We start from the raw sequence: 27,264 nt of genomic DNA on the forward strand, positions 1-27,264 counted from the left end.
TCACTGCAAGCTCTGCCTCCTGGGTTCACGCCATTCTCCCGCCTCAGCTTCCTGAGTAGCTGGGACTACAGGCACCTGCCACCACGCCCAGCTAATTTTTTCTATTTTTAGTAGAGACGGGGTTTCACCATGTTAGCCAGGATAATCTTAATCTCCTGACCTCCTGATCTGCCCGCCTCGGCCTCCCAAAGTGCTGGGATTACAGGCGTGAGCCACCGCGCCCGGCCCATTGGCTGTCAGTTTTCTTTCTGTAAAATGGAGATAATCACAGAACCCATCTTTGGTTGTTCTATGTAATGGATTCATAACAGTGCCTGGCACGTAGTAAGCGCCTTAGAAATGTTCAGTGTCATTATTTACAAACTATGATGTACTATGCAAAGGTTGCCCATGAAATTTTACAGTATTAGTGTCTCCCCACTGTTTCATATTGTACTGGACGGGTCTCCTCTGGTTGTACATGAGAGAAACCTAACTCCGAAGTCCATGATGGAAAGAGGACACTTTGGGGCCTATGCTATTGCAAAGTCCACATGCAGCTATGGCCCCAGGCTTTATGAAAATCTTGCCTAGAATGAGAAGGGGAGAAAGCTGCAGAGAGAGTCAGGGAACCCACTCATCAGAAATGCAGCTCTGTGCCTGTCTCTGTATTAGATAAATGCACCAAACATAGGATTGTTTCCTCCCTAAATTTATATTCAAATGGCTCAATTTCACTATAAGAATATGAAATAGGGCAAGAAGACACGGCATGTGGCATTTTGATCAAATGCAAAGGACATGTGCCATCTGGCGTCTGTGTGCTTTTTATGGACACTCGCGTCCTGCTTCTAGCCCTGTCGGGAGGACTCTCAGAGCCTCTCCTCTTACACACACACACATCCACACGTGTACACACCCGCACACAGACGCCCTCACACTGCATGTAGGGGAATCTAGCCTGAGGAATCACATGGTCATTGAGGTGGGGCGAGAGACTTAGGAAGAGAGGAGGGAGGAGATACAGAGAGTACCACAAGAGTGGCCATGACAGCCAAGCAGCTGCCCAGAAACCAGAGAAGAGATGCTCAACTCCCAGAGACTCTCCTTCTAGATCCCGTGGCAAGTCTATTCATTTCCAGCACAAGTGGGATGTCAATTTCAATTTCTCAGAATACTGCATCTTCACCACCCTAATCCACCCATTATTAAACCACCCCAGCCTCATGCATGGTTTGGTTATGGGCTATTAAGGGCTGCCTTGGGCTCCAGAAGGCACACTTCATTTGCTGGTGAATTAATTCTTAGATGTACTATGTATAACACATTTAAGGCTCTTTCCAAGCAAAGACATTGTGTAACCTTCGATTATTTTTGCCTGTGCAAAATTGTGTATGTCCAGAGTTGAGTCACTCTAAGCACCTCCAAGTGACTATACTGGCTAGTCCTCACTTAGGAGCTGTGACAAGAGGTGCCAATTTTCAGTCCAATTCTCACTCCTCCACTGCCTGGGGGCAAGCTTCTTGGCAGCCTGAGCCCCAGTTTCTTGATCTGTGATATGGGGATGATCACATCCTCCACCTGGGGTTGTTATGAGAATTCGAGCATGTTTATGAAGTGTCTTCTGCCTGTAGATGACACTCATAAAACGAGTCATTGGGCCAGGTGTTGTGGCTCACACCTGTAATCTCAGCATTTTGGGAGGCCAAGGCAGCTGGATCACTTGAGGCCAGGAGTTCGAGACGAGCCTGGCCAACATGGTGAAACACTGTCCCTACTAAAAATACAAAAAAAAAAAAAATAGCTGGGTGTGGTGGCACATGCCTATAATCCCAGCTACTCAGGAGGCTGAGGCATGAGAATCGTTTGAACCCGGGAGGTGGAGGATGCAGTGAGCCGAGATCATGCCACCACACTCCAGCCTGGGCGACAAAGCAAGACCCTGAAAAAAAAATTTAAAAAAAAAAGTGAGTCATTAAAGACTGGATTTGCAAGTTATTTTCTCCGGAAGAGCTTGTGCAGGTGATTCTGGCTTTCCAATTTGGCCCATTCCGATGTCTAACTACACCAAGGCTCCCCGGCCTAGAAGGCCACACTTCTTCCTTTAGAAATAATAACGATCATAATAATAGTTGACATTTAGTGTGAGGCAGTGTTACATGTACTCACCCACTAAGCCCTTGCTATAGTTCTCTGGTACTATGATTCCCATTTTACAGATGTGGAAACTGAGGCTCTGAGAGGTTAAATCATTTGCCCATTGTCACACAGCTGGGATGTGGCGAGCCTGCATGCCAACCCAGGCAAGTGGCTCCAGACTCAACACCCCGGAAAGGTGCCACGCAATCCCGAGGAGCTGCCAGGCTTTCCGCTGAAGGTGGGTTTGTTCCCTTTTTGAGAGGACTCTGTGCTCAGCCCTGGGAGCACGTATGATGTCCAGCCTGGACGACGCCTTCCTGAGGGGGCCACGCAGACAACCATGCCCAGGCCGCAGCAAGTCTGCTTTGCTCTGCTTCTCATGTTTCTCTCACAATGAAAATATACTTTGATGATGACACCATCACACTCTAAATCAGCTGGGAACTCCTCACCCCCTTGCCAGGGGAAGAAAAACAGCACAGATATATGACCAGCTGAGCAATCTGGCTTTCACCACCTCTTCTCCCAAAATTTATTTCTAAGTCAATGACTAATGGCAAAGCTTAAGAATGAGTGACGCTGTTAAGGATGGGAGAGTTACTGAAAGAAGTTACCATTGCAGGAGACAATGATTTCTGAGGGTGGAATAAAAAAAAAAAAAAAAAAAAAAAAAAAAAAAAAAAAAACAGAGTGAGAAAAGGAAAGGAACCCTCCAATTGATTTAAAAAGTGCCTGACTGATGAAAAAGTGGAGAAAAATGAGAAGTATTGAATATTAGTAGAACTCCATATTAAATTCCCTGGGTTTTTGTTTTGTTTTGTTTTACTTCTTCTTCAAGTATTTCCTCGCACCCCAATGTCTTCCTGCAGAGATTTGGTAATGTCAACTTGTGCCAAAGAACATAAAACATTCTCTCTGTCCACCCTTCTTGTATCTGTACCTGTGCTCCAGCTTAGAGGTGCTATATTAAAATGTACCAGTGTGCAGGGCACAGCATCAATCTTGGGAGCTCTGGAGCTGAAGCAATCACGCTCTTTGATGGCCAAGACAAAGTTAGGTGATACGAAAATAGGATGAGGGTATAAGACCTATATTTTTTTGGCAGTGAATTTGAAACTCAGTGCCCAGATTGCACTTTAATAGTCTCAAATTAGCAAAAAGGACTTTTCCCTCTGTCTATAGCAAGTAATTGGCCCAATTCTCCCAGGCATTTTTTTTTAATGCAGAAACCACTTGGTATTCACCCAAGGCAACACAAAAGCATCAGAACTATTTGTCTCTTGCAATTCACATGACTTTCCAGTCCACGTGGTGTAAACTAGATATCAGCATATTTTAGCTCTCACAGTGGAAATTCCCCCATCTACCCAATGCCAACGGAAAGCCAGTCCTCCCTTAACCTGCTGCAGTAATGTCCCCTAGAAACCTCAGGGAGAGGAGCTCAGTCCTCCCTTAACCTGCTGCAGCACAGAAATGTCCCCTAGAAACCTCAGGGAGAGGAGCTCAGAAGGTCAACCTTTGATCACCAGCCCACTCGTGTGATTTTAATAAGGAAAATATGGGAACAGGTTTTCTGTCTTGCCTTACTTTGAGATTTGCATGATGGAAAAGCAAGAAAGAAAAGAGAAAAAACCAAGCTGAGGAAGAAGGAAAGAGAAAAACAAGAAAGAAGGAGAATGGAGGAAAGAATGGTTTATGACTCAGCCATCCCTTCACCTCTTCCCATAGGCTTCCCTGTGCGTCTTCACAGCAGGCTTTATGAGGTCAGAAATCCCAGTAGGTAAACCCCGTGTCACTGCTGGCCAGCAAGGTGGAGTGACCTCTTGCCCACTGGGGCCAGTGCCTATAGGTTCAACAATGCACTATAGGAACAGGCATCTGGCCCTTCACACTAGCCTAGACAACCTTCAGCTTCTCCATGTTCTCCAAGCCCTGCTCAACTGTCCCCAGAGCATTAGAAATATCCCAGCAGCCAACATAAGGGCCCTCCTGAATAGGGCTGGCAGGAGGCCTGGGGCTACCCATGTGTACCCTTTGGTCATGTTCAAATTGTTGCTTGAGGTATTCCATCACCAGTGCTGCCTGACTGGACCCTCTTAAACCCTTTTCTGTTTTGCAAGATGAAACAGAAAGTTATGCTAGTTCAGCTCCTCCGTCTCCAGGATAGAATTAAACACACAAGGATTTTAAGAAAGGAAATGCCTGCATCAAGGGAAATAAGGAGGGAACCAAGGAAGGCTGGGGGGTCATCAGACCACAGTGCAAGTCTGACCTGGAGGGGAAGGACAGAAGGGAGGTTAGGTGGAAATGCCCTAAACTACCGTGCTCTCAAAGGGAGCTTTGGCAAAACCACTCGGGAGTCCTTGAACCTAAGGTAGCTGACAAAGGAATCCCAGCTCTCCTAGACAGGTCGTTGGCGGGGAATAGCCCTGGGAGGCATGGTCCCAGGGTAAACTCGGCAAAAGACTTAGTGCCCAATCAGTGATGCTTCCCAGAGGCCAAGGTCTTCAGGGCTCACTCTTGCAGCGGTCACCCCAAGTGACAAAGTCTCCACTGTGGAGGATTTCCTCTTGCACCTGCTCCATCACTTCTGAAAGGTGCTAATGATTGGGCTGTTGTTATGGGATGTGCTGGGGCTCAGTCCCCACCACACAGGTCATGCCTTCACTATAAAGATGCAGGGAAGATGCCAAGACAGTGGGGGAGGGGGGGGGTCTGTTGTGGAACTAAATAAGTGCTCCTTTGTTCTCTGAAGCCAGGGTCTAGCTTCCACACACTCTTGGAACATTTCTTGGTTACGGTGATATTCTCAAAAAGAGGGCATACCTATCTACTCCATACCTGGCCTTTGCACAGTGTCAATAGTAGAAGACAAAAACTTCCCAAAGAAGAGAAATGCCCAGCATGGTCCCCATCTCCAAAGGGAAAAAAATCAAAAGATGGTTCCATTTTGGCCACCAATTGTGGTCACTTTGGAATCTATGACCCTCGTCAGAAGAATCTGCCATGCGGCTTCTAGTCAATCCAACAGCTGCAAGGACCCCACAGAGTGATCCCAAGCCAGCCTCCTCCTGTGGGATGCGTGTGAGGCTGGCTTCCACCCTCCCCACCCCACAACCAAGGGCATCCCAACAATTCTCCCAGGAAGGAAGATGCAAATTCCAATGGGTCTCTTCCCCATAAACCTGTGGCTCCCACAGGGCTCAAACAAGAGTGAGCTGAAAGAGGCCCCAGGGTGCAGAATTCCCGGAGGCATCATTCTCAGGATGGAGTGAGGGCAGAGTCAGCACTGAGTGTGAGAACCATCCTTTGCAGGCCATGGGTCACCTTCCCTCCAGTCCACCCCAGAGGACCAAAGTCTGCCTATCCTTCAAAGGCTACCCAAGACCTGCCCTCCATCGAGCCTTCCCTGAGGACTGGTCAACTCTCATGTCCATTCCTCTGAGATCCTAGGGCCCTTTGTTTACCGCAGATGGATGGCTCTTTCCCATAGTACCCTTGCATTGTCCATGTTTGTGTGAACACCCCTTATCCCTCCCAGTAGACTGCAAACAGCTTCCGGACAGGGGCCGTCTTCCCACCTCCACGCCCCTTTCCCATCTGCAGCACCGGCAGTACAGTGACTGAGGGGCTCTGTGTGTGGCTTCTTTGCATCTCTGGCAAGCTGCCAACAGTGTCCCCATGGCCACAGATGCTGAATCCCTCTGTACTAATGGCTTGAATTACAAAGAGAAAGATGCTATGGACACACCATGATAAAAGAGTGTTGCAGAGTAGAGGTTATGCATATGGTTTCCTCCCATGCCATCAAGACCAAAGGAATTGCATCTGGCAGTGTTGTCCCCCTCCGCGTCTCCCTCTGGGAAACCATTAGGAGTGTCCGTGGCCATCAAAGCCTTTTCATTGTAAAATACTGTACCTAGGGAGCACTGTCACTTGATTCTCAGCTGTGGCAATTGTTCTGCACAAATGCGGTGGGATAAGGTAGTGCTAAGGTTATTTTCCCCTTGTCTTGAAGGCCATGCAATGTCAGGCAGGGCTGATAAAGATGTCAGAATCAAGAACAAAAATCCAGTACATTGGAAGCACGTATCTCATGAAGTTTCATGGGAATGACTTTGCATATCCACCAGCACTTCAGAAAAAGCTTGGAAGAGAGCTCTCACAAATTGTGTTGTTTCTGCCCATCATAAAAAGAGGAGCAAAATCTGTCATTCATTGACACATAGGGAGTTGGCTAGTTTTCAGCCTCTGTAGTCACCTCTCCGAAAGTGACGGATGGGGAGGGGGAGGTGGGTGGGGTTGGAGGAGGAGCCTAAGGCTCCTCTGCTTCCCCTCTGCATCTCCTTGGAGTTTGCATTTGTCCTAAGCCATGGGTCTAAAGATTCCTTAGGCATGAGAATCCCACCGGCACTTGTAACAAATGCTGCTTCCATGGTCCCATCTCCAGAGATGCTCTTTCAGTAAGTCTGGTGAGGGATCATGGAATCTGCATTTTTAGCCAGCTGCCCAGGGGATTCTGATGGAGGTGGCACAGGGCCTCGCTTTGAGAAGCACTGCTGTGCCGACCAAAGGTTGAGGGAGCTGCTCGGAGAGCAGCCAGAGCATCTGGGCAGGGCAGGAGCTGGCAAGTGAGGCTGAGCTGCTGTCACCTAAAAGGCAGTGGATATCACCAGGCAGCTTGAAGCAGTTACATGGGGACACCTTCTGCAGCCTCTCAGTCAGCAGCCCAGGACACCTATGAACCCCTCCACCTACACTCACAGCTGGTCACTCTGTATCATGTAAAACACAGGTTCTGGGTTTGAATCTTGACTCCAGCTACTCATCAGCCACCCTGAGGTTACTCAATCTCTCTGGGCCTTGTTTCAAAGATGGGGTTAATGACATACCTTATGTTACAGAGTTGCCACAAGGACGAAATGAGATGATCTGTATAAAATGCTTACTGCAGGGTCTGAGTACACAGTAAAGGCTCAATTAATGGTAGCTGTTAATCGTTTTTGATGTTACTGTTATCTATTCCAGTTATCTGTTGCTACATAGCAAACTATCCCAAAACTAAGTGCCTTAAAACAACAATGGTGGTGTGGCGCAGTGGCTCACGCCTTAATCCTGGCATTTTGGAAGACTAGGGCAGGAGGACCCTTGAGGTTGAGAGTTTGAGACCAGCCTGGGCAACATAGCAAGACCTCACCTCTACAAGAAATTTAAAAATTATGTGGGCATGGTCCATGGTGACGCATGGCTATAGTCCCAGCTACTCAGGAGACTGAGGCGAGGGGATCACTTGAGCCCAGGAGTTAGAGGCTGCAGTGAACTATAATCATACCACTGCACTCCAGCCAGGGGGGCAGAGCAAGGCCCTGTCTCTAAAAATATTCAAAAATAAAAAACAACAATGGCATTTATATTGCTCCCAAATCTGAAATCTGGACAGATCTCAGCAAGAACAGCTCATCCCAACTCCACTGGACATCTGCTGGAGCAGGTGGAAGACTGGGGCTGAAAATACCTGCAAACAGGCTCACTCACCCGGAAGGTGGAGGCACTGGCCCCAGCAGGGCCTTATCCAGGGCCTTACCTGGAACACCCATATGTGCCTGTCCATGGCAGCTGCAAGCCGGAGCAAGGGGGAGATAGACAGACATGCAGAGACACATGGGAAGTAAGCGGGACACAGATAGCCAGGTGGAAACCATGTCGCCTTGTGTGGCCTAGCTTTCAGAAGTCATGCACCATCACTCTGCCACACGATGTTGTTCAAAGGGAGGCACTAGCACTGGCCCATATTCAAAGGGATGAGATTAGAATTCACCTTTTGAGGGAGAAGTGCCAAAGAGTCTGTGGAAATGCTTTAGAACCACCACATTACCCAACACCCCCAACATGAGCCAGTTCCTCTGATCTTGTTTCCTGGCTTCATGGGGTAATGACAACCCAAATCCTTGACTCCACTCAATCTGCTCTGTGAAGCTTAATTCAGCCTTCACAGCCTGGTCCAGCAGGCTAGTCCAGGTAGCCCGTGGGTTACCTCCCATGCATGTCATAAGAAAATACACACGGCACAACGTTTGTGCAGAAAATGACCTCAACTGAGTGGGCATGTGCGAACGGGGAAGACAGGAATGGAGGAGGCACCGATTCACTGTACTCACTGGGCTGGTGAGGCAGAGTACAAGGCAGTGACGACAACAGCCATGTCATGCCCTGCGAGGCAGGTTGGACCAGCAGCTGGGGTGGAGAAACCCTGTCTGCAGGCTCCAGGCACTTCCAGCTAGAACCCAAGGAAACAAGTTGTTTGGAATCCTCATTCTTGCCAGAGAAAAACAAAGTAAATCTGCTATCAACCAAACCCGACCAACAAGAATCACCAGTTCACTGGCATTTCCCAGCATCTACATTTTACCTTAGAAAGAGTTCAATCACAGCCAAGGAAGCTAATGTTCGTATTTTATTCTTTCTGGCTTTAAAAATACAACCCCAATTTTTTTGTTGTTTTTCTTAAAAAGAGATGGGGTCTCGCTCTGTCACCCAGGCTGGAGTGCCGTGGCACAATCATAGCTTTACTGCCTCACTGCAGCCTTAACCTCTTGGGCTCAAGTGATCCTCTTACCTCAGCCTCCCAAGAAACTGGGCGCACGCCACCATGCCCAGCTAATTTGTTTTTAATTTTTTGTAGAGACAGGGTCTCACTATGTTGCCCAGGCTGGCCCAATTTCTAATATATCTCCTCGGGCCCATACAAATTGTTAATGAGTTGGTAGATTAATCAAATATGTATCTGTAATTGGGGCATCTTTCGGCCTAATTCTGGATGCCAATAATGGGCTCCTGTCCCCACAACGCACAGTGCAAGCCTTCACATGGCCAGTCCTTCCCTCCAAGGCCTCAAGGCTCTGACACCAGTGATATGGTTTGGGCTCCGTGTGGAACTCATCTCATCTTGGATTGTAATCCGAATTGCAATCCCTGCTTTTTGAGGGAGGGACCTGGTGGGAGGCGATTATATCGTGGGGGCGGTTTCTCTCATGCTATTCTCATGATTGTGAGATCTCACGAGATCTGATGGTTTAAAAGTGTTTGGCACTTCCTCTCTTGCTCTCTCTCTCCTGCCACCCTGTGAAGAAGGTGCTTGCTTCTTTGCCTTCTGCCATAATTGTAAGTTTCCTGAGGCCTCCCAAGCCATGCGGAACCATGAATAAATTACGCTTCTTTCCTTTATAAATTACCCAGTCTCAGGTAGTATCTTTATAGTAGTGTGAAACTGGATTAACACAACCAGGTACTCTGCAGTGCTGAAACATGCTGTGAGTTAGGCCTGGAGAGTCCAGCTGGGCTCACCTATCTCAAGGCACTGCCGGCTCTTCACCTGGGCAGACAGAGCCAAAGCTTCATCACCAGCGGGTGACAGACACAGCATGGAGGCACGTGCAGGAGCAGGGAATGTGTGGGGCTCCCAGGTGTGGCCCCAGGAGGCCGCACCCTGGTCGAGGGTAACACATGGCCCACTCAGGCAGACATTGTTTATGTAAGTCTGGGAGGGAGCTGATGTGAAAACTGAGGCCTCTGCTTCCCCTACGTGGGGCCTGAAACTGAGGGGGTGGTTCTCGGGTTTGCTGGGGAAAAGGGACCTGCCGCTTCATGCTGGTTTCAGGCCTTGGCAGGCCTGGAGGTGGACCTCTCCTGTGAATATAGTGCTCCTCAATTAGGAGTGATTTTGCTCCCCAAAAGATATTTGGCAATGGCTAGAGACATTTTTGGTTGCCACAGCTGGGCAGGGGTTGTTCCTGGTATCTAGCAGGTGGAGGCTAGCGATGCTAATGAGCATCCTACAATGCACAGGACAGTCCCACCACAAAAAGGATCTGGCCTCAAATGTCAGTAGTGCCGAGGTTGAGAACCCTATAAGCTCCCCTCTCAGGTACCCAGCAGCCCCCAGAGATGAGAGGCAGCCAGGCCCATCTCCCAGAGCTGGAAACCAATTGTCCTTTTCCTGCCTGGAGACCCCCACTCCAGAGACAAAAAGCCACTCAAAGCCCCTAGCATAATGTGCCCTGCCTAAGCCATTCTTGTAAGGGAGATTCCATTAGCGATTCTTCCCAGGCCAAGGAAAACCTGTGATCTTCTATCCTGCCTATACCTTGAAGCCATTGCCAACTTCTTTCTTGTAGAAGAAAAACCAGTCTTGAAGTGTAATTCTGATTAGGGCACTCCTCAGGTAAAGCAGTCACGATGCTTTCATTGAGCGCCAGCTGCATGCTAAGCACTTAGCATTGGCAACTCCTAGACGTATACCTCCCTGAGCTCCTACGGCTCTCATCCGAAGTACAGACCAAAGCCTACGCCATGGCCTCCCGAACCTGGGTAATTCCATGAACTGTCCAACAAAGTTTCAGTTAGGGTAAGTAGGATCTATTTATTATGATCAAAAAGAGGGCTATCTTTTTAGAAAGGTTTGCACCAAAGAGTTGAAACTTCACTCAAATAGACAGCTCAATCAGTATAGCACATACCATCTACCTACATGGGAAACTTGTGATCAGTAAATTATTTTGTTGTTGTTGTTGTTGTCGTTGTTTGAGATGGAGTCTCGCTCTATCGCCCAGGCTGGAGTGCAATGGTATGATCTTGGCTCACTGCAACCTCTACCTCCCAGGTTCAAGCAAGACTCCTGACTCAGGCTCCTGAGTAGCTGGGATTACAGGCGCACACCACCACACCTGGAAAATTTTTTGTATTTTTAGTAGAGACGGGGTTTCACTATGTTGTCCTGGCTGGTCTTGAACTCCTGACCTCAGATGATCCACCTGCCTCAGCCTCCCAAAGTGCTGGGATTACAGGCATGAGCCATGGCACCGGGCTATTTTCAAGCCCTTAATTATGAGCACTGTGCTGAAGAGTACACAACTTTCAGGATCTTGGCTGACACTTCCTCCATGCAAACCCCTTAATACCCACTGCAGCACTAAGTTCTACAAGGCAACTAAAACAGGCAGTTTATAAATCCAACACCAGGCAGAACCCATAAATAATAACGATGGTTTATAAAAGCCATTTCATTGAGGACGTTTTAAGCTTATTAAGAAGCAGAGACTAGTATGAAGAATTCCCCTGCATCCATCATTCCGTTTCAACGACCATCAACTTTCTGCCTTACTTGTTTTATTGACCCCCCTCCACAGAGATACACACACAATTTCTTCTGGAGCTTAAAGGAGATCTCAGCCATCACATCATTCCAGCTGTAAGTACTTTAATATATATCTCTAACAGACAGGGCTTTTTAAAAATAGCCATAACAGCCGGGTGCAGTGGCCTGCACCTGAAATCTCAGCATTTTGGGAGGCCGAGGTGGGCAGATCACTTGAGGTCAGGAGTTCGAGACCAGCTTGGCCAACATGGTGAAACTCCATCTCTACTCAATATACAAAAATTAGCTGGGCATGGTGGTGCACGCCTGTAATCCCAGCTACTTGGGAGGCTGAGGCATGAGAACTGCTTGAACCCAGGAGGCAGAGGTTGCAGTGAGCTGAGATCGTGCCATTGGCCTCCAGCCTGGGCAACAGAGCAAGGCTCTGTCTCAAAAACAAAAAAAAATAGCCATAACACCATTGACCCACCCAACAAAACTAACATCTAATATACAGTCCATCCATCCACCTTACATTGTCCTCAGCTCTCTCAAAAAATGTCTTTTTCCAGTTGGTGGCTGATACTCAAAAGGAGTTCTGACCTCACAGAGAATCACAGTACAGAAACAAAGGTTTGTTGTCTTTGGCCTTCTCAGCTGCAATAGCCCTTCCTGCCTACCTCCACCCTACCTGCCATTCTCTAGGCAGAACCGGGGTTGGGGGGACATAGAGCATTGGCGGAGCAGGTGTCTTAGGCATGGTCCTGATATCAACTTCTTCTCCAGATCAGCTCCTCATCAGAAAAGCCACCCTTTCTCAGGCCACTTTCCAGGTAGGCCCAAGAGATCAGGAAACATACCTGGCCAGAAGAGCCAGCAAGGCTCACTGCAGACCCTTGGCAACTCTATGGGGGCCACGAGCTTCAAGGACTTTGTGACATACTTAGAATGCAGTCCCTGAAGAGCTTGGGCTCTAAAGGGTGAGGGGGAAAGACACACCTAGTAATTTACATGTTCAAATGAATACTCCCCTGTTCTGAAAAGCTTAGCAGGCCCTGTATGAGCAAATTAATTCATGCATCTGTCATGGAGAAGTTAGGGGCAGCCACCCAAGATTCTGGGACTTTAGGTGACAAGCCAGGGCAACATGGAACAAGCCTGTCAGACTTCCCTCCTAGAGCTCTGCATGCTACAGACTAGGATCAGTGCTCAAGCTACAGGTTCTAATAGAAATAGCACTATGTGTTAATTATAAGTTTAAAAAAGGAGAGAAGAAATAACTTTGTTTAAGCCTGATCTTCTCTGCTGATAAAAATGTTTTTAACACCTTTAGTAACCCTAGTTTCCAGCAGGTATAAAAAGTTAACTCATCTGCTTATAGATATTTTAGGGGTTCCTCCCCATTTTATAAAATAAGTTCTTGAGTCCAGGGGAATGGATTCTGAAGGCAGTATTGTGGGAGATTAAAATCAAAAGCTCAAAACTTACACTCTTCAGAGCTGTTTGACCTTGGGCAAACTAATTAGCTTCTTTGCTGTTGTTTTCCCACCTACGAACTGAGGATGAGACTATCTCCATCGCAGAGTTGTTACAAAGGTGTAACAAGATAACATATTCTCATTCAACACACATTTATTGAGTGCAGGCACTGTCCCAGGTGTCAAAGATAGAGGCCATGAGCAAGTCAGACAAGGCTTTTGCTCTCTCAGAGCTTTTGTTCTGATCAGGAAAACACACATGAAGAGGAACAGAAATATCCAGTAGGAATAAATTCTATTCTGAGAATTTTTTAAAACACTGTGCAGTGCAAAGGATGTAAGTGACTCTAGGGAGGCCTTTTCAAGGATATGGTAACCAGCCTGAATGATAAGGAGCCAGCCACACAAAGGTCTGGGGAAAAGCACTTTAGGCAGAGGGAACAGCAAACACCAAGCGTCAAAGATGGATGGAAGTTTGTTGTGTTTGAGTGGCAGAAAATGAAGAAGCGTACAAAATGCCATCTGTGGGTGATATGGTTTGGATCTGTGTTCCCACCCAAATCTCACGTTGAATTGTAATCCCCAGTGTTGGAGGAGGGGCCTGATGGGAAGTGATTAGATCATGGGGACGGATCTCTCTCGGTGCTGCTGTTCTCATGATAGTGAGATGTGGTTGTTTACGAGTGTGGGGTGCCTCCCTCTCTCCCCGATGCATGCTCCTGTTCCTGCCATGTGAGATGCCTTGCTCCTCCTTCACTTCCTGCCATGACTGTAAGTTCCTTGAGGGCTCCCCAGAAACTGATGCCACCGTGCTTCCTGTACAGCCTGCAGAACCCTGAGTCAATTCAACCTCTTTTCTTTATGAATTACCCAGTCTCAGGTATTTCTTTATGGAAGTATGACAAAGGACTAATACAGTGAGGTAGGCAGTGTCTAAGCATGAGTTTCACGGGAGTTTCATGGGGCTTCAGAAGGAGTTTGGATTCACTCTAGTGGTAATCTAAAGCCTTTAGATTAACATTTCGGAATCACTGTCCACTCTACTTTTCAGAGAAATGATTGGAGGGGATAAAAGGAAAAGCAGTAGGACCAGTTAGGAGACTTTCAGAGTAGCCCCACTAAGAGAGGACAATGGTTTAGAGTAGGACTCGAGTGGTACAAATGGGGAGAAGGGTCAGGTTTGGAATACATTTTCAAAACAAATCTCCCAGGACTTGCTCCTTCCATTTTGTAAGGAGCAAAAGGAAGAAAAACATGAAGAATGATTGTTTGACGCCCAGAGAGTGGGTGGATGATGGTGCCATTTACTGAGACAGAAAAGACAGGAGAAGCAGCCATGAGGAGACAGAGAAACAAGAGTTCTGTGTTGGCCACACAAGCCTGAGATGCTTGATACACCTCTAAGTGATGTCAAGCAGGCAGATGGATTTAGGAATCTGGAGATCCAGGGGGAAATTAGGCTATCAGAAGTCTTCAATAGAAAGACGGTCATGAAAGCAGAGAGTGCAGGTACGATCACATAGGGAGAAAATGGGGAAAAGAGAAGGGGATCTAGAGTTGGGTTTTGGAATATTCCAACATTCAGAGGACAGACATTGAGGGGAGATATTGACCAGGAGCAGCTGGTGAGGTAGCAGGACAACCAGAAGCATGGGATGCCATGGAATGGCATGGAATGGGATGGGATGGCATGGAATGGGATGGGATGGAATAAAATAGAATGGAATGGAATGAAATGAAAGCTCCAAAAAAATGCTTCCAAAAGGAAGGAGTGGTCAGTCATGCCAAATGTCACTGAAAGACTCAATAAAGAGGCTAGCAGATGGACCATGGGACTTGGCAGGGTGGAGGTCTTCATTGTGAAGACAGTTTCGTCTTCATTGTGAAGACAGTTTCAGCTGAAAGCCTGACTGAAGAAGACTCAGGAGAGAAGGAAATGTGGAAAAGCAAACAGACAACAAGACACCCTCTCTCTGGGAAGGAGAGCAGAGAAATCAAGTGGCATCTAGACAGGCACAGAGATCAAAGAAGAGCCAACGGCATGTCAGCATGCCCTCCAGAGGAATGGAGCAGACAGGAAGAAACTGATAATGCTGGACAAAAGGCAATTTTTGTAAAAGCTATCATTGCGTTAATAATTTGTGTATAGGTGCATGTATTTATAACTTTTCTTTCACTTAGGGATTCTTCAGCTTATAGAGTCTTTATTTCTGTTGTACTAATATACAGTTACATTTTTTAATAGAAAGAATATCTAACCCTCCATTTGTGAGAAAGTGCCCCCAAAGGATGGGCTTAAATGGGTATATGAGATCCTCAGATGTGCAAATTCTCACAGTCTTGAAATTATTCATTTCTAGTGTTCTGTGTGTACACCAGGTAACACACGGTCACTCCTGCTTATAACTTCAGCTTCTGGCAAGATGAATTCCTCACAATTCCCCAAAGGCCACATTGTTTCAGGCAGCTGTACCTTGCACCCTCACACAGGCACCTCACAGCAGCAGGGGTGCCTGACTGCTCTGGCTGTCTGATGTGTCTTACCTAAGGAACACCCTCTGGTCACTCTTGGAATCCTCCCTAACCTCTATAGATTGCTTCTCGTTGTTTTCTTTTTCTAAAGGTAATGTGGAACCCCAGAGAGTGTTATGAACCAAGGATTACAACTTAACCAATTCTGTGAAACTGAGGTCTGTTAAAAACAAAACAATCATGCCAAAAAAAAAATAACGTGTATGCTTGCCAAAAATATAAGCAATACAGAAAGGAATAAAGCAGAGATCAAAATTCAACTGAGACCACATCCTCAGAAACAACCATCATTAACATTTTGCACAATGTCCTCCAGAATGCTCTGTAATCCTGCATGAAAGACACCTATCCTAGGACAGAGGAATCACTCCTAGACTAACATGTCGTTGGCTTCCTCCAGTGACTACTGCAGAGGGCTTGCTTGTTTTTTGTATCCCCAGTGTTTAGCGCAAACACAGACACTGCAGAGGACCCAAACATATTGGTCAAATTAATAAATAAGAGCATATGTGGCTGCAGAGCTTAGCAACAGCAAGAATAATGCAGTTCCCTAACATCACTTACAGAGCAAGAAGCAGAGACCCAGAAAGAAAGATGAACTCACCTAGCATTAAGGGAGAGGGTGAAGCACTGGAAGGCTTATGGTCTTTGCTCCAAAACATATCCAAATAAAGTTGCATTTCAAATCAATGTGGAAAATATATTTTTAATAAATGCCTGTAATTCTAACACTTTGGGAGGCCAAGGTGGGAGGATCATTTAAGCCCAGGAATTTGAGACCAGCCTGGGCAACATAGCAAGACCCCATCCCTATAAAATTAAAATAATTATTTTTTGAAAAAGCCTTTAAGATGTGCCTGCTAATTTACTCACCATTTCCGAAACTAAGAATTTATCACAAAGAAGCATTTCGAGTTATATGCAAGATGTTCACTGTGGTAATCTCTGATAATTGGTTATTTTTTTCCTTTATACTTGTTATTGTTTTCCAAGTGTTCTAAATTAAACAATTATTTATTTATTTATTTATTTATTTATTTATTTAGGACAAGGTCTTGCTCTGTCACCCAGGCTGGAGTGCAGTGGCACAATCACAGCTCACTGCAACCTCTGCCTCCCTAGTTCAGGCAATCCTCCCACCTCAGCCTCCCTAGTAGCTGGGACCACAAGCACATGCCACCAAGCTCAGCTAATTTTGTGTATTTTTTGTAGAGGCAAGGTTTTGCCACGTTGACCAGGCTGGTCTTGAACTCCTGGACTCAAGCAATCCGCCTGCGTTAGCCTCTCAAAGTGCTGGGATTATGGGCATGAGCCACCACACCCAGTCTTGAATTTACTAAAAAATAAATGAAGACTTTCAGGTAAAGATGCCAGATTTAACAGTGATATTTACTTTTATTTTCTCCCAAAACCAAACTAAAATAACAGTAATGTGATTTTTTTTTCTTTTTTTCTAAATTTATTATACTTTAAGCCCAGGGATACATGTGCAGAACATGCAGTTTTGTTACACAGGTATACACGTGCCATAGTGGTTTGCTGCACCCATCAACCCATCACCTACATTAGGTATTTCTCCTAATGCTATCCCTCCCCTAGCCCCCCACCCCCCCCCAACAGGCCCTGGTGTGTGATGTTCCCCTCCCTGTAATGTGATTTTTAACAAAGTGAATGGGGGGACAGAAAAATACTTTTTTTTTTCTTTTTTTTTTTTTGAGACAGAATCTCACTCTGTTGCCCAGGCTAGAGTGCAGTGGCACAGTCTCAGCTCACTGCAACCTCTGCCTCCCAGGTTCAGGCAATTCTCCTGCATCAGCCTCCCAGGCAGCTGGGATTACAGGCGTGCACCACCACGCCCGCTAATTTTTGTACTTTTAGTGGAGACAGGGTTTCACCATGTTGGCCAGGCTGGTCTCAAACTCCTTACCTCAAGTGATCCACCAGCCTTGGCTTCCCAAAGTGCTGCGATTACAGGTGTGTGCCACTATGCCCAGCCAAAAAAACATTTTGAAAGCTGGAAAATGAAGAAGTAACTAACTTAAGCAAACCTGAACCAACCGTAGGTAAAGCTAAGACACAACCTGAATCACATCCCGAACTTCAAAGGCTCAGGAGGCAGCAACACCCAGCTCCTCTGGAAGCAGAGAAAAAGATGGAGCAGAAAACAGAAGGTTTGATTGAAAAGTCTGTTTGAGAAGCAGTTAACCCCACCAGCTTTCTTTCCCAGCTCCACAAAGGGCAGGAGCCTGGAGGGTTTTTTCCCTCTGGAGAGGTAAAACCAAGCCTCTCTGGGCTGGGGAACACCAGGCAGAGATAAGGGCAGGAGTACTACATGGAAGAAAGGGACTAAGTCAAAGCTGCACACTGAGCATCTGAGCCCCAGCCTTCCTTCCCCTTATGATGCTCACAAGGCTGACAGTCAAGCTTAAATCCTCCAGGCAGAAGATTCAAAAACTCTTCTCTTGGGAATCCAACAAGTTCATGAGAAAGTCATCATCAGAGGATTTCTCAATGAAATTGTCAAGCTGGGCCAGACACAGTGGCTCACACCTGTAATCTCATGTATTGAGAGGTCAAGACAAGAGGATCACTTGAGGCCAGGAGTTCACAACCAGCCAGGGCAACATAGTGAGACCCCATCCCTACAAAAAATGTTTAAATCAGCCAGGTGTAGTAGTGCACACCTGTAGTCCTAGCTACTTGGGATGCTAAAGTGGGAGGATCATTTGAGTCCAGGAGTTTGAGGTAGCCATGAGCCATGATCGTGCCACTTGCACTTCAGCCTGGGCAACATATCAAGACCATGTTTCTTAAAAAAACAAGCAAATAGGCTGGGCGCTGTGGCTCACGCCTGTAATCCCAGCACTTTGGGAGGCCAAGGAGGGGGTGGTGGATCATGACGTCAGGAGTTCGAGACCAGCCTGGCCAAGATGGTGAAACCCCATCCCTACTAAAAATACAAAAATTAGCTGGGCATGGTGGCGGGCACCTGTAATCCCAGCTACTCGGGAGACTGAGGCAGGAGAATCATTTGAACCCGGGAGGTGGAGGTTGCAGTGGGCCGAGCTCATGCCATTGCACTCCAGCCTAAGCGACAGTGCGAGACTATGCGTCAAAAAACAAATAAACAAAAAAAAACAGCCAAGCTGAATCATCTTACAATTAATTCCACTGTCAGTAAAGCCCTCCACTCACCTACTACCACCAGCGCCACTCAGGGCAGACTACAAACAGATTTTTGGTGCACCACTCTTAAACTATAAACAGAACAGGTAAGAATCCCAAGATAACTTGAGAAGCATTTACCCTGTTTCATTGATCCTAAGATGCATGGGTCCGAATGAACATCTCTGAAATCCACCTTACAAATCAACAGTATTGCAAAATCATGGTCAGTCAGGAGGCAGCCGTGATACAGCCATGCAAAATAATTTCGTGGACACTTTCCCATAAGATTAAGAGCACCAGCATCGAAGGTTCTCAGAGTCGATAAAATACGGTAATCTGAAAGCCAGAGACCAAAGCAAACTGGAAAAAGGAGGTAAAAACAGAGAAAATAGCCCCCAAACCCTTATTAATATCCTGAGAGAGATAATGGAATACAATGTACTCATTTTTTAAAAATATGAAAGAACATTTAAATAATCCTTGGAATTTAAAAGAAGGTAGCTTGCAATAGAAGACTAGGTTGGGAAAATTTCCCAGAGAGAAGGGTAAACAGAAAAAGAGATAGAAAATAGACAAGAAAAAAATAAGAAAATTAGAGAATTGTCCAGGAGTTTCAAAAAGAGAAAATAAAGAAATCATCAGCAAAATTATTCAAGAAAAATCTCTCAGAATTGAAAGACATAAGTTTCTAGATTAAAAGGAGCCCACCAAGTCCCAGAAGACAAAATAAACCCACAACAAAGTGCATCATTGTGATATACAGGAACACTAGGGACAGAGAAAGATTCTACAAACTTCCAGAGAGAGAGAGAGAACAACGCAGGTCTCATGTAACAAGGCAGAATATAACGGAGCAAAACTTCCAAATTCCTGAAGTCAAATATTTTAAAACCTAGAATTTAATACTCAGCCAAACTATCAATGAAATGAGATGATACGATAAAGGCCTTTTCAGACCTGCAGGGAAAGAGGTGAAGAAATTACCCAGATAATGGGTGGAGGCAGAACTCAAGATGGCAGATGAGTCACTGCTGTGTGAGTAACCCCTGCAGTTTGCAGCAGATCAGAAGATCCAGAAGAGATTTCTTCAACAAAATGAAATTAAACATATTGAGAGGTATGCCCAATTGAAAGAGCTGGCATTGAATTAGTTACAAGTACACAGAAAAATAAGCAAATAGAACTGGAAGACAATTATTAACTCTATGGAAAATAAAAAAGTGCAAGAGGAAGGAAAGGTAATGATTGTGTACTGCGTGACTCAGCAAGCTTAGTCACAATAAACACTGAAAAATGAGCCAAAATTAGAACTTAACTGGATAAAGAGAATGGAGAAGGCTTAAATTGTGTTCTGAGAGACAGGCGGGTAAAAGACGGGGAAATCTTTGTATTTCAGCAAATACTTACTACCCACATTTTTTCTTCAAGACATATGCTAGCATTTTACATATTTACAAATTTACATATTTTACAAATACAGAAATGAACATCAAAACACTCAGGTGAAAGTTACAAGGAGGTGCTTCTGGAAAGTGGGACAGGGAACTGTTGCAATGTTTGACAATCAGCCACGTTGAGTGATCTTAATATTTGCACTGTATACATATGTGGCTTTAACAAAAGTAAAAGTTAAAGTAGAAAAAAAGGAAGGAAGAATGAATGAGCATGGGCTTTGGAATCATGTGTAGGTTTGACTACCAAGTAAAGTTGGCCCTCTGTATCCGTGGATTCCACGTCCGTGGATTCAACTAACCAATTTCGATAATCGGATTTCAATCAGATTATTTCCAGTTGAAAACAGCTGGAAAAACATTGTGTCTGTACTAAACATCCCACTTTGAGAGGCTGAGGCGGGTGGATCACTTGAGGTCATGAGTTTGAGACCAGCCTGGTCAACATGGGGAAACCCCCATCTCTAGTGAAAACAAAAAATTAGCCGGACATGGTAGTACACACCTGTAGTCCCAGCTACTCGAGAGGCTGAGGCAGGAGAATCTCTTGAACCTAGGAGGCAGAGGTTGCAGTGAGCCGAGATGGCACTGCCTGGGCAACAGTGAGTGAGACTCCACCTCAAAAAAAAAAAAAAAAAAAAAGCTATGCTCTCTGGTAGATAATCAGAAATAACATGAAAGTAAATAGAAATGTTTTAAACCATTTCTTCCTCATGTAAGATATTTTCTGATGGAATCATAAGAAAAGGAGGAAATGTACAGAAAACAGGAGGGCTTTGGAAGAAATTAGGAGGGTACTACAAAGTGTTTGGGGTTGGGAGCAACTATTCAAGGAATTTCCATTTCCAAGCTACCAATCGTGTATTAGCCCATTCTCATATTACTATAAAGAACTACCTGAGGCCAGGCACAGTGGCTCACGCCCATATTCCCAGCACTTTGGGAGGCCAAGGTGGGTGGATCACCAAAGGTCAGGAGTTCGAGACCAGCCTGGCCAACATGGTGAAACCCTGTCTCTACTAAAAATACAAAAATTAGCCGGGCATGGTGGTGCATGTCTGTAGTCCCAGCTATTCAGGAGGCTGAGGCAGGAGAATTGCTTGAACCCAGAGGCGGAGGTTGCAGTGAGCAGAGATTGTGCCACTGCACTCCAACCTGGGTGACAGAGCGATACTCCGTCTCAAAAAAAAAAAAAAAAGAACTACCTGAGACTGGGTATCTTTTTAATTTATTTTTATTTTTTGAGACAGCGTCTTGCTCTGTTGCCCAGGCTGGAATGCAGTAGCACAATCTCAGCTCACTGCAACCTCTGCCTCCCAGGCTCAAGGCATTATCCTCCCACCTCAGTCTCTCAAGTAGCTGGGACTACAGGCACCTGCCACCACACCGGGCTAATTTTTGTCTTTTTAGTACAGAGGAGGTTTCACCATGTTGACCAGGCTGGTCTAGAACTCCTGAGCTCAAGCAATCCACCTGCCTCAGCCTCCCAAAGTGTTGGGATTACAGGCATGAGCCACCATGCCTGGCCAAGACTGAGTAATTTATAAAGAAGAGATTTAATTGGCTCACCATTCCACAGGCTCTACAGGAAGCCTAGCTGGAGAGGCCTCAGGGAATAATCATGGTGGAAGGCGAAGGGGAAGCTGGCACGTCTTACTTGGCAGGAGCAGGAGGAACACCAAGAGAAAGGGGAGGTGCTACCTACTTTTAAACAACCAGATCTCGTGAGAACTCACTCACTATCACAAGAACAGCAAGGGGAAAGTTGGCGCCCGTGATCCAATCACCTCCCATCAAGCCCCTCCACCAAAATTCGGGATTACAATTCCACGTGAGATTTGGGCACAGACACAGACCCAAACCATATCCAACGGAAAGTGACAAATACACCACCTGCAGTACCTTACTGTGCAGTTACTATGTCCAAAACCTGGGTGAACGCCTCCCACCATCTGAGGTTCTCTTCAGCCCTCCCCCGAGGCTGTCAAGTCACTAGCAACCTTCACTTGCCAAGCAGCGTGCCCACTGCTCTGTCCTAGCCTTCTGTGACCTTTCAGCAGCACAGACGTACTGAACGACTCTCTCTTTCATGGTACACTTTCTGTCCTGCCATTCTGACACCATGCTCTGCTGGTGATGCTCCCTTACCATTTCCCCAGAACACTCAGCCACCCTACCCTTCTCTGAGCTTAGCTAGCTGCAGCAGACTCCTCATGATCCTCCCTCTGCTATTTTTGCCTGTCTGGGGTCATTCTCCACTCAGTAGCTAGAGTGGATCATTAGAAACGTAGGTCAGATCAGACCATCTCTCTCCCTTCTTTTCACTCTGTTTTATTTGTATAAATGTATAGGGTACAGGTGTAATTTTGCCACATACATAGATTGTGTAGTGGTGAAGTCAGGGTTTTTAGAGTATCCATCACCTGAATAATGTACATTGTACACATTAAGTAATCTCTCATCATTCACCTCCCTCCCACCCCCTTGCCCTTTCAAGCGTCCATGGTCATCATCCCACACTCTACATCCATGTCTATACGTTATTTAGCTCCCACTTATAAGTGAATACATGTGGTATTCGTCTCTCTGGGTCTGACTTGTTTCACTTAAGAAAATGGCCTCCAGTTTCATCTGCGTTGCAGCGAAATAGATGATTTCATTCTTTTTTATGGCTGAATAGTATTCCATTGCATCACATCCCTCTTAATATGCTCCTATGGCTTCCTACTGCACTTAAATCAAAGATAAGCTCCTTACCCCAGAGCCTACCTAGAGGTGCACCATATCTGACCCTTTCTCCCCTCCAGACGCCCCCTGGCTGTGGTCACCTTGCTGGCTGCCCCTTGTCTTCCAGCTGTCAGCTCACACACCCCATTCTGAAAGAGGCCTCCCCATCACTCACTCTCACACCACCCTGCTTATTTCCTTCATGGCACTTGCTACAAATTGGAATTCCTGTGTGTCCATTTACATACATGGTAATTGTGACTTCTGCCTTATGATGCAAGCTCCATGAGGGTAGAAACTCTGTCTTGCTCAGGGTCTGGCTCAGAATTAGAACTAAATGAATATTATTTATAACCAATCAATTAGTAATTAATCAGTGGAAAAAAATAGACCAAGAGAGACCGAATAAAATAAGCAAAAACAAAAGACCCTAGAGGAAACAGATAATGCAGACAACAGAAGAGAGCTTCAAAACTTTCTAAACTGTCTCAGAGACATTGTAGTTTATTTATTAAAAAAGAAAAGAAATACAAGCTGCTCACCAAAAAAAGTAGGTAACAAAATAATTCTTGAATTTTTAAAATATAATTGACAAAATCAAAAATTCAATAAAAGAGCTAGAAGCAAAACACTGATCTTTCAGATTATAAATTTAAAATGCAAAGATTTAGAAAAAAATCACTTAAAAAGATGAGACTTAAAAAGATCAATTCAAAAATCCTAATACCCACCTAATATATGTTCAAGTAAAAGAGAACAGGCAAGAAGAAAATTATTAAATTTTTCCAGAACAAAGGAAAGATGTGAGTCTCCAGGCATCACTAAGTCATGAAAAGGATAAGTTAAAACGCACACACATGGCCAGGCATGGTGGCTCATGCCTGTAATCCCAGCACTTTGGGAGGCCAAGGTGGGTGCATCATGAGGTCAGGAGTTCAAGACCAGCCTGGCCAAGATGGTGAAACCCCGTCTCTACTAAAAATACAAAAATTAGCCAGGTGCGGTGGCAGGCACCTGTAATCCCAGCTACTCGGGAGGCTGAGGCAGGAGACTCGCTTGATCCCTGGGAGCGGAGGTTGCAGTGAGCCGAGATCGCGTCACTGCACTCCAGCCTGGGTGACAGAGTAAGACGCCATCTCGAAAAGAAAAAAAAAAAAAAAAAAAAAGGCACACACATACACAACCCTAGAGCTATCATCATAAAATTTTAGAATGCCAAATATAAAGTTTCCAGACAGAATAAGTTGCCTACAAAGGAACCAGAATCATACTGGCATTAGATTTTTAATCAGCAATCTTCAATGCCATAGGACAATAAAGTATTACCTTTAAGTTTTGAAGAAATTTTATTTTAAACATAAAAGGGTATAGCTTCCTGAGCTATCAATCAAGAATAAGAATAAAACCTAGATACTAATGTATAAGCAAAGACTCTGATATTTATCACATAGTGATCTTCTCTGAGAGCATTACTCAAGTATGCACCCCAGCAAAACAACAAAGGAGTGCAAAAAAGTGACAGACACAGTAGAGTTAACCCAGGAGAGAGTGAAAAGACACCCTAGGGTGATAGCTGTGCAACAGCTAGATCCAAATTAGAACCTAGAAAAATTAGAAAATTCAGCAAGCTCTAAAGAGCTTGTATTCATAAAGAAAATTGATTCCCTGCAAGAAACTTTAACACTTAAAAGCGGATAATTTTAGTTATAAGATGGATGCATAAAATAATAAAAGTAAGCCAGGCACGTATCTGTAATCCCAGCTACTCAGGAGGCAGAGATGGGAAGATCGCTTGAGCCCAGGAGTTCAATTTAGCCTGTAAAAAATAATAATAATAAAGGTAAATAGTTAAAATACGCTGTCCCTCTTCCTGTCTCCTAAAAATCACTCTCTTAAGTACCTGGGTTTATAAGCATAGGATCTCATTTCCTTCTCTAGTTACACAATCACATTACATGGTTCTTCATTGAACAAATATTTATATAATCTTATTATAAACTACAGATATTGGCTTTCAGTTTTTAGAATCAACCTGTAGGCAAAGCATAAAGGACCCATATGGTTATAGAACACAATATGTGTTGTAAACCTAGACGTTGAAATGATGACAGCAGCCAAGAGACAGATGGAGCTGGAACAGTGAAGGGAAATGCAGGGGAACCAATTTTCTCATTTTACAGAGTGAGAATTCAAGGGAAACTCTAACCAATAGGTCAGGATGTAAAAGTCCAAAAATACTACTTAAAGCTACAGTGGTAGCCAAGAGAGGAACTAAAAATAAAATGTGTCAAGCAGAAACTAAAGTGGAGGAAAAGAAACAAACATAAATTAATCATTGTTGTAATGGGGAGACAATAGATACTGTTCAAAAAATTATAAATCAAGGAACAGAGGTAAAATCACATCATTGCAAACATGGCAGTAACTACCAGAAGAACCAAAAAGAGGAAGTTTAAAAAGTTGTATCTCTAAGGAGAAAAACAGGCTGAGGTGGCTGAAGAAAAAGGAAGGCTTGGACTTTTGGACTTCTTTTTTTTTTTTTGGCGTCTCTCTCTGTCACCCAGTCTGGAGTGCAGTGGCACCATCTCAGCTCACTGCAAACTCTGCCTCCCAGGTTCAAGCAATTCTCCTGCCTCAGTCTCCCAAGTAGCTGGGATTACAGGTATCTGCCCACGCCCAGCTAATTTTTGTATTTTTCTTTTTTCTTTTTTTTTTGAGATGGAGTCTCACTTTGTCTCCCAGGCTGGAGTGCAGTGGCGTGATCTCAGTTCACTGCAAACTTCACCTCCCGGGTTCACGCCATTCTCCTGCCTCAGCATCCAGAGTAGCTGGGACTACAGGTGCCCGCCACCACACCCGGCTAATTTTTGGTATCTTTAGTAGAGACGAGGTTTCACCGTGTTAGCCAGGATGGTCTCGATCTCCTGACCTCATGATCCACCCGACTCAGCCTCCCAAAGTGCTGGGACTACAGGCGTGAGCCACCACACCCGACCAATTTTTGTATTTTTAGTAGAGACGAGGTTTCACCATGTTGGCCAGGCTGGTTTCAAACTCCTGACCTCAAGTGATCTGCTTGCCTCAGCTTCCAAAGTGCTGAGATTACAGGTGTGAGCCACTATACCTGGCCCCAGACTTTTCAGTTATGTCTTTCATACCATTTTAAATATCTCTGTACCATTACCATGAGAAGGTATTTTTTAATAAGTTAAAACATATATGCAAAATTAATGTGCAATTTAAAATTAAGATAATAATTCTCTACATATGAGTTAAATACCTTCAAGGACTGAAGTTCATCAGTGACCAGATGATCTGTAAGATCTCCAGATCTAACATTCTAAAATACCTAGAAAGTTACCTGGAAAGGCTACGAATTTAACTTCACAAACTGCCAACATCATCTCTTCTGGAAGTACATTGTCAGAGCTCCTGACCCCAACCTTATAAGCAGAGGTTGTTGTCTCCAGGAACATTTCTGCTCCCTGCTCTGATTTAAAATACCAGGGAGAGAATCTGTTTTGAAAACAATCCACAAGACAATATTTTCCCTAAGGTCAGCTTTAGGAGAGGTGGTTCTCTTTCTTAGAGGATTTATACTGCACTTTCACATACTGTAAAGTATTCCATTTGATGCTCACAGTACACAACTCTGAAAGGCGGAGACAGTATGTACTACTACATCCATTTAACTTAGGAGGAAACTGAGTCCCAAATATGTAAGTTCCCAGCCCAAAAATTCTTAGCACTAAATAATAAAGATCAGAGCTCAAACATGTCTCTGACCCCAAGTACTGATCTCTCCATTAACCTGGTTGCCTCTAGCATCTTCAAAAGCCCAATAATCCAAAGACATACAAATAAGCAACAGATATATGAAAAGGTGCCTGACATCACTAATCATCAGGGAAATGCAAATCAAAACTGCAATAAGATATCACTTCAATTCTGTTAGGACATTATCAAAAAGACAAACAATAAGCAGTGTTGGTGAAGATGCAGAGAAAAGGGAACCCTTGTACATTTTGGTGGGAAGGTAAATTGATAAAGCCATTATGGAAAACAGTATGGAGGTTGCTTTAAAAAATTAAAAAGGGAGGCCAGGCTCAGTGGCTCACACCAGTAACCCCAGCACTTTGGGACACTGAGGTGGGCTAATCACCTGAGGTGGGGAGTTCAAGACCAGCCTGATCAACATAGAGAAACCCTGTCTCTACTAAAAAAAAATAAAATAAAATAAAATAAAATAAATACAAAACTAGCTGGACGTAGTGACGCATGCCTGTAATCCCAGCTACTTGGGAGCCTGAGGCAGGAGAATCACTTGAACCCAGGAGGTGGAGGTTGCAGTGAGCCGAGATCACACTATTGCACTCCAGCCTGGGCAACAAGAACGAAACTCCGTCTCAAAAAAAAAAAAAAAAATTAAAAAGGGGGCCAAGTACGGTGGCTCATGCCTGTAATCTCAGCACTTTGGGAGGCCAAGGCGGGCAGATCTCGAGGTCAGGAGTTCAAGACCAGCCTAACCAACATGGTGAAACCCCATCTCTACTAAAAATACAAAAATTAGCCGGGCATGGTGGCGCGTGCCTGTAATCTGAGATACTCAGGAGGCTGAGGCAGGAGAATCGCTTGAACCCAGGAGGTGGAGGTTGCA

This window comes from Pongo pygmaeus, chromosome 5, assembly GCF_028885625.2.
Source record: "Pongo pygmaeus isolate AG05252 chromosome 5, NHGRI_mPonPyg2-v2.0_pri, whole genome shotgun sequence".
Classification (NCBI taxonomy): Eukaryota; Metazoa; Chordata; class Mammalia; order Primates; family Hominidae; genus Pongo; species Pongo pygmaeus.